The sequence below is a fragment of the Gorilla gorilla genome, chromosome 11, assembly GCF_029281585.2.
Source record: "Gorilla gorilla gorilla isolate KB3781 chromosome 11, NHGRI_mGorGor1-v2.1_pri, whole genome shotgun sequence".
Lineage (NCBI taxonomy): Eukaryota > Metazoa > Chordata > Mammalia > Primates > Hominidae > Gorilla > Gorilla gorilla.
Window position 1 is genome coordinate 96,816,255 of NC_073235.2, and position 10,490 is coordinate 96,826,744.

General features: G+C 32.0%; 1 long non-coding RNA gene across 1 annotated transcript in view; it reads left to right on the forward strand.

The window, feature by feature from the left end:
- Positions 1-5,116, forward strand: part of LOC109025921 (uncharacterized) — a 110,861-nt gene extending 105,745 nt beyond the window's left edge. The window contains exons 3-4 of the long non-coding RNA XR_008677407.1: positions 1,671-1,893; positions 4,789-5,116. This is a non-coding gene — a long non-coding RNA (uncharacterized lncRNA). The remainder of the gene's footprint in view (positions 1-1,670; positions 1,894-4,788) is intronic.
- The last annotated feature ends 5,374 nt before the right edge of the window (positions 5,117-10,490 follow it).

Sequence of the window (10,490 nt, forward strand, 5' to 3'; positions counted from 1 at the left end):
TTGAAATCTCAAGTTAAACTATACAATAAAAAATTTAGAAGTACTTGTAGGAACAGTGAATAGCACTGCTTGAGAAGAATGTGAAACTACTGAGATTAAGACACTCATTAAAGAGTAAGAAGATTAAGAAGTAGACAAAACTAAACAAGAGTCTAGAGTCAGGAATTAAATAGTTCCCCATCACTACCACACACCTCCAATGTGTAACAGAAAAATATATTTAATCCAATTAGTATTATATTAAGCAGTCACTAATTATAAAGAAAGCGTTTTGAATTTTGGTTACATACAAAAGCCAAAACATCCTTTTATATACCTACATAATGTTTTTTTTTATTTTATGTTTAAAATGACTACAATATTAAAAAAAAAAAACACTTGAGCAATAGAAGAAGGTAAATCATGGAAAAGGAAATAGAAAGTAAGGGTAAGGGTTAAGACTAGCTCATAGAAATGCCTACCATAAAGTCCTGAGTAGGTGCAGAGATGTACCAAAATGTTTTCTCTCAATTTCCTAATGGTCAAAGCAATCAGGATGAAATTTAGAAACACAGTGTCTAAAATATTAGGGAAGTGAGGAGGGATGGGAGCCAGTTGTTTAAAAGATATATAGCTTTTGCTGATAGTGAGGCTTGAGAGGAATTTCTCCTTGGGGATACTGTAAAGAGGAAGCTATTCCATACATTGACTGCTGTTCTCAATAACATCTACACAAAAGGAAAGCTAGCGAGTTCTTATGATGTTTTTTGATGTCCAGAAGGTAAACTGGTGGTAAATGCTCAATTGCAATTTAGTAAAAACAAATCTGTCAGGGCCAAAACATTGCCATTCAAGTATACAGCTCCCTGGTGGTTTCAAATCTAGATTTATTCCTTTGGGATTTAAGAGGAAATGGTGTTTTCCTGTGTACAGAGGGCACTTATTGTGATGGGCAGAATGTCTTTATTTTATTCCTTTTAAAGTTACAGTATTAAAAAATAAGAAAAGGTAATTCCTCAAATTAAACTCCAGTCGAAGCAATGCCATACTTCTGTAAAGAATGTCAAACAGCATGATGGTTTAATGATCAGTTCTCTGGAAAGGGAATCACCATGGGAAATTTCTGTTTTGATTTTTTTCTTCCTGAGGCCAGAGCTGTAGTAACATTTTTATCTGGCCTTATTCTCTATCAAGGTTCACTTTGAAAACTTCAAAGGCCATGTTTGGAAAATGAAAATAGCTCTCATTTTTATTCATTTTCATTTCAGACCAGCATGTAAAAATGGCAATCCTTTTAATCCCAGGGAAAAATGCTTTTAGACAAACCATGTAGGTGTTCTTTTTTTCCAGGAATAAATTAAAACTAATGTATGAGGAACTATTATAGATAATGCATTGACACAGTAGGCCACTAAAAACAGAAAAGGTAGAAATCATAATAGCTCTATACCAATTTAAACTTTATGTATCTAAGATATGACACATTTAATGGAAGCCTTGAGGGCAAAAATGAAATTAAATAATATACACAAAGATGAAGGATCTAATTATTCCTTTTAATAAGTTATTTTACATGTTATTAGAGACCATAAAATAGTAATAGATTGATGTAGGGTACTGATATTTTATATAAAATACATTCCTGTTTTATGACCACATGTTAGTCTTGATCTTTTTCTTGTACCATGAAGGAACTACTGCTCTAAGGAAAAAAGGAGAGCTACATGAGGACCACACGACTCCTGGAAGAGGTTTCCCTGGCAACACAACTTTTCCATTCATCTGCTTGCAGTGTTTTCATCCAGTAGCCTGTCACCTCACTCAAAAGCAGGGCAATGGAGAGAAAGAAACTTATCAAGTTTTTTCTTTTAACTAGAGAGTAGCCTACTTATTGGGTCCTGCAATTAATTTCAGGTAACCAAGCACATGTCCCAGTATACCTTGCTTTATGATTACTTATATGGCTGTAAAATTTTCTTGAGAAAGATAATTTCTTGGAGTACATTTTTAATATAAAATTATCAGATTTGCCTTTCATTCCTACCTGAACCACCTTGCATATTTTTAGTCAGCTAGTATGTAATTTTTTACAAGTTTATATATTCTTTATATAAAGAACAAAATCTCCAAGATGGTATTCATACTGTACTGTGGCACAACTTACTAGATAGCACATAAATCTATATAAAACTTTTATATTTGAAGCAAACATCCATAAATATAAATTAATATTGTTTGGTTTCCATAGATATTAACTTAGTCTTTAAAATTTATTAAAAATTTTTCCTGAATGCTTTTTAACTCTGTATGCAGTTTTAATTAATATATAATCCAAGATTAATGTAATTTCTGTAACTCCTAAGACAGCCTCATAATCATATTTAAGCTCTAGATTTTACAGTTAGCCTAAACAGTATACAATATAAAGATGGCATGCATTTTATAAATATAAAATAATACACTATTTAAAATAGAAGGAGAACCAGGCAGAGGTTCACAATGCCTTATTCAGAATTCTAAATTCCTATATCTTTGAGAACCAAAATGTTATTCATTTCATGGTTAAATCTGATTTGAGTTGACTAGGATGCTATATATAGTCTTTATAATCACATTATTTTGAATATCCATATATTTCACTGTCAAAATATGTGGCCACTCACATGTTTCAAGGGATATATAATATACACAGCATTACTTCCCTGAAATACCAAAACCTCTGACTTTTGTTCCCAAGTTTCAGTAGACATAAATAGACACATCACTATGGACAGAGAAAATCTGCATATTGAAATAGAGTAATTGCTTTTAACACACTGAATAAAATAATAATTCATGAATCCAAACTCATATACGCAACAAATAAATAGGTAAGGAAAAAGAGAGAGCTCTTCCTTATGATAGGAAGATAGCTATGTTTATATCCATATAGATATAGATACATAGATATGGAAATATACAAGTGGAATTAGAAAATACTCAATGGTTGCTAATAACAACTGTTGGTAAACATTTGATGAGCATAAAACTTTTCTAGCAGTTTCAAATTACATTTCTTTTTTCTTATAAATCCAAAAGTTAAAATTCATAACTTTATAATGGAGAAACCTAGTAGACACCAACTTAAGAACATGACATTTAGCATCACTAATACTGAGAAAAATGTTTTATATTCCTTTTGATTTCGTTTACTGAGAACAAAAGAAAAAAAATCACTTCCAGAGCATTCTCACTAAAAATGTATAAAGTAAATCTAATCATGAAAAAATATCATATAAATCCAGATTGAGGGACAGTCTACAAAATAACTGACCTTCACTTCTCAAAAATAATTTCAAAATAAGGAAAGACAAAGAAAAATTGAGGAACTGTCTCAGTTTACAGGAGATGCATGACAAATAAATGTCATTCCAGTTCATATAATTCCGATGCAGATAAAATAAGCATTCACCTCCTTAAAGAGAAAGCAGTAAGAGACATTATTTAGTCAGGGAATTTACAAAGTGTTCCTTCTGTGGCTAATAATCATTGGAAACAGTGGAGGAAAAAAGAAGAGAGAATGTGAACATAATAAAAGAAAATTAAATAGAGTAAAAGAAAAAAATACAGGCAAGTCTGGTAAAAGAATTAAAAGTCATCTAAAAATATTTAGTCCTAGATACCCAAGAAACAACTAAGTTATTGTATTACAGTATAGAACATAATTGGTTTTAGCCAATATAAAAATATTTGAAATAATTACTTAACATTTTGAAAGAGTTAAATGACTCAGCAATCAAAATGTTTAAAGTGTACAAACATAAAGTACCTTTGAAGTACTTAAGTAAAACGTGCATGTTTTATGAGAAGCAGCCCCTTCAATAGCTTGCAATGTGTATGTGTCTCAAACATATTTTCCTGATAAGAGATTTCTGTCATGAGGAATTTTTCGATGGGACTGTCATGCTGGTTTTAGTTTAAATAAAAATCAAAGGAGAGTGAAAGAATGTTAGGAAATTTCCTCTGCAATAAAATTGTTTGTTATCTTTTAACTAAGAATTAAGCAAACCAGAAAAACAAAGCATTTCTCCGATAAATACAAACTAATTAAGGGTAACCTATCAAGTAAAAGTTAGAGCTGCCTAACGTAATTACTTTTTAAACGTTTCACTTTGAAATAAGTATGGATTCATCCTGCATACTCTTCGCCTAATTTTCTCCAATGATTACATTTTATATAACTATAGTGCAGTATCAAAGCCAGGGACTTAACATTTGTACACTGCATGTGTGTATGCTTGTAAGTCCTTACCGCAATTACTTAAAGTTCAGTGATATTAATATTTCATATTCTTAAGATTTGCTAAAGATAGCTCCAAATCTGTTTAAATAGTGATTAATATTCACTAAGTATAGGCAATACATTTTTAACAAAATTGCCACATTTTATTGTTTACTTAATTTTAAATATCTATACCTTAAATGTATATACACTAAATATATTTAAATGTTAGAGATGCAGTTGTGACAAGAGACAATAATCCTTGCTTACTAATATTAGCGTGTGTGTGTGTATGTGTGTGTGTGTGTGTGTGTGTGTGTATGAAAATAAAAATAAAGTATACAAAATGGGTCAGATACTATTAAATCCTATGGGGGGAAAAATAAAGTGAGGAAGGAGGAAGTGAAATGGTTAAGTAATGGTGCAGTGTTATATAAGTGAGCAAGGAAGGATTAGCAGATAACTGTGTAAAGACCTGAAAGAACTGAGAGAACTAACTGTGGTTTTTGTTGTTTGTTTGTTTGTTTGTTTGTTTGTTTGTTTTTAAGTACTCCAGGCAGATTTATAAAGGAAGCTGCTGGAAGGAATTCATTCCCTTTTTGCTGTTCTGCCTTCCACCTTCCACTGTGTGAGGACACTGCAAGAAAGCCCTCATCAGACACCAACTGCCAGCACCTAGATCTTGGAATTCTCAGCCTCCAGAACTGTGAGAAATATGTTTCTGTTTTTCTATAAAATAATAATAATAATAAAAAGCTTCCATGCAGGAAAAAAAAATCAAGTTCAAAGGTCCTGTGGTGAGGGCATGCCAGCTTTGTTTGAGAAGCAGTAATCATGCCTGTGTGACTGTAATGAAAGAATAAAAGAGAAATGAGCACAGAAGAATATAATGTAGTCCTTTTCATTTTAAGCAAGAAATTCGGCTTCAATTCTAAATGTGATAAGAAAAAAACAGAAGGTTCCAAACTGAGATGTGACATAATATGAAATGTTTTAACAGAATCACCTTTGTTACCATATTGCAAATAAAATGAAAGTGCATCAAGGGCAGAAGTAGGAAGGCAAGTTATGAGGTCATTTTGATAATCCAGAGGAGCTGGGATGATGACTAAAAGCAGTATAGTAGCAAGGGTTGGGTGAGAACGTGGAATCCTGGGTATAAAGTTTCAGCAAAAAGGATTTATAGATGAAACAGATATGGGTTATGAGAAAGAGTCAAGTTAAAGATTATATCAAAATTTTTTATCTGAACAACTGGTAGTATTGTGGTAAATCCTTACCCCATCAATTTACGTGATCAATAACTGAGTGGGAACATTAAGGAAGGGATGGTTTGAGGGAGAATCAGGATCTCAGTTTGGAAATATTAAGTTGAATATGCCTATTTAATAATCAAATGAAAAATAGTATTTTTGTAATTTTCAGTATTTATTTGGCAAGAGATTAAATAATCTATAGCATTGTTACTACTTTCTCTTTTTCATAAAAGTTATTTTGATATAAAATCAACCTGACTGGGAGCTATCCAAATATATAAACCTTTAGCTCTGACCTATTACTTATATATTTTTGCCGTTAATAATATGAACATCCACCAAACAATAACTTGAGACTATAACTCTTCTCTATGAAATCTTCATTTAAATTAGTCATTTAAATAGGATTATTTTCATTTATTGCTGAATACTTTCCATTACATTCAAACTTATTGAGACATCCTTAAATTTTGTAATTTATTTAACGGATTAATTCCTTAGCTTCTAAACTGGTTTTCTGTACGGCAACCCTATTTTCTTCTTAATAACTCATCATCTACATCCCCCAATGTCTTATTTTTCCATACGGCAACCCTATTTTCTTCTTAATAACTGATCATCTACATCCCCCAATGTCTTATTTTTCCAAAACAAAAGTGCATTAATGCCCTTCTAGGGCAAAAATTTCTTTAATGGCTTTCTATTGTTATAGATAAAGTTCAAACTTATTATGACGGCCTATAATTTTGGGGAAAAAACTCACCTAAAAACAGTTTTTAAAAGATTAGAATTCAAATGCTTGAAATTTCAGTTATTTTATGAGCTTTCTATTCAAACATGTCAGGGAGCTAAGACATTACATGCTACACTACTACTACTACTACAAATAATAATAACAATTATAGTTACTCATCTCAGTTTTGGCAGAGGATACCATTTCTATAAAGAATGTAATTTGATTGTAGCTATTAAAATAGTTACTAGACAAGAACTAGGATGATGGTAACATTGACTTTTTATCTGAATCCTGGCTATATGTTTTCTGTTTGAAAAAAAGTCATTAAGTATAAAATTATAATTTTTATAATTTTGGAATACATATTATAATAACATTTTTTTAAACTGAGAATTTAAGATTTAAAAAGTACAGTAGGGGAAAGAGAAGGAAAATATGTTTCTATGTGCTTGTTTTAATAAATAATGCCACCGAGGATGTAAGTTTTCAATGTCTAATTATTAAATCAGCATTACTTTCATTATTTTAACAACTTTCATGGGGTTCTTATATTGAGACTCAAATTAAATATGTAATATTAATCCTAATATAGCTATTTGTTCCTAACAAGAGCATAAAACTTCCAAAATTTCATTCTGCATATTTATAACTGAATTTATGACTGACATATTTCTTTTTCAAATCATGTCCATCATTATATGAACGGGTACTGAATTTATCCATATTTACTTATGTCTTTCTTCAGCCCCTCTGTCAACCCACTTATCTTTTTGATAGCTCAGTGAGCTGGCACTAGTTTTGTACCTCAGGATGTTTACTCTGGCTAATTTAGCCACTGATCTTCTAATGTCTGGTGCTTGGCAATAAAGTCCCAGTTGGAGTTTTCAACCAACAGCAGTTTGCATTCAGTTACTTAATCTCTGTTTTGCAATCTTAGTACCTTCCTTTCTGATTGAATGAAGACAGTTGCTCCTAGGGATACCTGAACCTGAAATGAACTGAAAATATTTTATAGCTTTTCAATTTGCCAGGCAGTAGAAGAAAAACTCATACCAATCCCATTGCTACAAACAGCTGTTACTATAAGGTGATATTGCTATGGAATCCTAAAATAGAACAAGGCAAATACCATCCCTGTGAGGGTTCCACTATATTTTGTGGATCTCCAGCTGGAAACTTAATTGTAATTTAAACTGAGCATACAGAAACAGCTTTCCTGCTTCTATTCAGCATACTTTCACTGAATTGGATAATTTAATCAATAAGTTACAACACTCTTTAGTGTGAAGCTGCATAAAATTCTAGAAGGAGAGAAAATTTGATCTTTGATTTCTATTATCTTTATCTTCCTGCAATATATTCTTCCACGACTTTAGCTAATACCTCTCCCCATCACAATAAAGTCTTTAAACACTTAGAATCTATTTTCTGTTTCTTGTGTCCATATCCTATAACCAAAGACCACCAGGAACACCCCTGAGTTTATTCTTGTTTACAGCAATAAATACTTCACACAATGGGGAAATGTGAAGTTATCTCAGTAAGAGAGTATTAAAAGAACCTATTGTATCATTTGGGATTTGGTTATTTGGGGAAGAAATTAAGGAAGCAAGACTGCCCTGGATTGTCTGTTACCAGGAAGTGGGAGCAATTTTATGATTAGGTATGTCACCAAATCTTATCTATATGGATGACATACTAGAGTGAGGCTAATGTAATTGAGGATAAGGTAACTGCTAAAGAAACAACAGTCACTTGTATCTGGTATGTTGTGACCTGGACAACGTTCCTGTTTTGTTTATGCTCAGATAAAATTAAGGATTGTTGTTGTTTTTGTCATTGTCCATCATGATCATTGAATGGTCGTATTTTATTTTAGGGTTCTGTGAAATAGTTTATCTTTAACAGGAGACTTAAAGACTTAGCTGAGAGTCCCAGTCCAGGTCCTGAATGTCAGGGCCTCCATTTTTACTTTCTCACTTGTATCTATTAACAAATATTAATAAAAAGTTGCACAGTAAAGTATAAATGTAAAAAGGAAATAGTATGAAATTAAGATAATTCCTCATAGGGATATTGCTTGATTATTTATTATGGAAAGACCTGCAAAACAGCAGCATCAGTCTTTAATAGTAGAATCATTTTTTCACATCAAATTCTGGGGAGGATGGTATTAATCAAGGCAATTGGCAATGTCAGGTAGAGGTTTTAATATACCTCTAAAAATTTGGCAAATATAAGGTCAGTCTTTTTTGCCCTCTTTCTATTTGCACTTGTAATTTTCTATGTGTTTTGTTTCTAAGTTAGAGCACTTCTAAATTAAAGAAACTGAAGACACATTTAAAATATTCTAAGATCAAAATATAATTTTCAATGCCATTACTACGCTATATTAAAAATTATCTTTATTTTATGCTGAATATATAATACTTCTATACAAGAAGCCTCTTTACCTTACTTGATTGAGACAATTATTTGATTAGTCAATTGAAAAATTAGGTTAAATCAGGAAACCATAAAGCAGCAAAAAATGTAGCCATATATTAAAAGTTGTTTTTTAATTTGAAACATATACAGAAGTAAACTAGTTCAACCATTGTGGAAGTCAGTGTGGCGATTCCTCAAGGATCTAGAACTAGAAATACCATTTGACCCCGCCATCCCATTACTGGGTATATACCCAAAGGACTATAAATCATGCTGCTATAAAGACACAAACACACGTATGTTTATTGTGGCACTATTCACAATAGCAAAGACTTGGAACCAACCCAGATGTCCAACAATGATAGACTGGATTAAGAAAATGTGGCACATATACACCATGGAATACTATGCAGCCATAAAAAAGGATGAGTTCATGTCCTTTGTAGGGACATGGATGAAGCTGGAAACCATCATTCTCAGCAAACTATCGCAAGGACAAAAAACCAAACACCGCATGTTCTCACTCATAGGTCAGAATTGAACAATAAGAACACATGGACACAGGAAGGGGAACATCACACACCAGGGACTGTTGTGGGGTGGGGGGAGGGGGGAGAGATAGCATTAGGAGCTATACCTAATGCTAGATGACGAGTTAATGGGTGCAGCGCACCAACATGGCACATGTATACACATGTAACAAACCTGCACGTTGTGCACATGTACCCTAAAACTTAAAGTATAATAATAATAATAAAGAAAGTACATGAATGCATGAAAAGAAAAAAAAGTGAAAGTAAAAACAAAACATATACAGACACTGTATGATGTAAAGACAACGTCTTTACTTTGAGACTTTATTGGCTGATTTGTATTCCACCTTTTTTACATAAAACTCATCTTAAGTCTTTAATTACAATATCTAACCTTGTTTCCATTAGGTGAAGTGAGAAGTCCGGAAGGTGTAGAGTAGAAGACAGAGATGGCTACCAGCCACGGTAGTCCAGCCGGTATATTTTCAAAATGACATGGAAAACTTTAGATTGCTTATGTAATTACATATTAACAGAGCTTCTATATATTCAATATATGAAGACACAGTCTATTTAATTAGGCTGTTATATATTATCTATAAGGATTATAATTATTTTTAAGTATTTTAAAAATCTTATGCCACAAATCTTAATGTGTATTCATTAGATATGATATTTTATTCATTTACTTCCTCTTCTTGTTTAGGATACTACTTCAAAGTAGTTTGGGAAATTATGAATAAAAACAAATTCTTAACAGTAGATCTATTTAATTTGCTAAATTGTGCTTATAATTAGTTTAAAATATATATATATACGCCCACAGAAGTAAAATATTATACTTATGCACCACAGAAGAGCTTTTCAGTGAGTGATGGACTGCATATACGACAGTGGTCCCATAAGATTATTACACTGTATTTTTACTGCACCTTTTCTATGGTTAGATATGTTTATATACATCAATACTTACCATTGTGTTACAGCTGCCTACAGGCTTGTAGCCTAGGAACAATAAACTATATCTTACAGCTTAGGTGTATTGTAGGCTGTACCATCTAGGTTTGTGTAAGTACACTCTATAATGTTTGCACAACAACAAAATTGCCTAACAAAGCATTTCTCAGATTGCATATACCTATTGTTAAGCGACACAAGACTATATATTCACAGCTTTTCCTAAATACTAACCATATGACAATGATCTTCCTTGTCAGCTATGCTGTCAGTCAAAACAGATGTGATTGTTCTCTACTGGCATTTGACAGAAACAACTGAGATTAGAAGATAGAGAGATG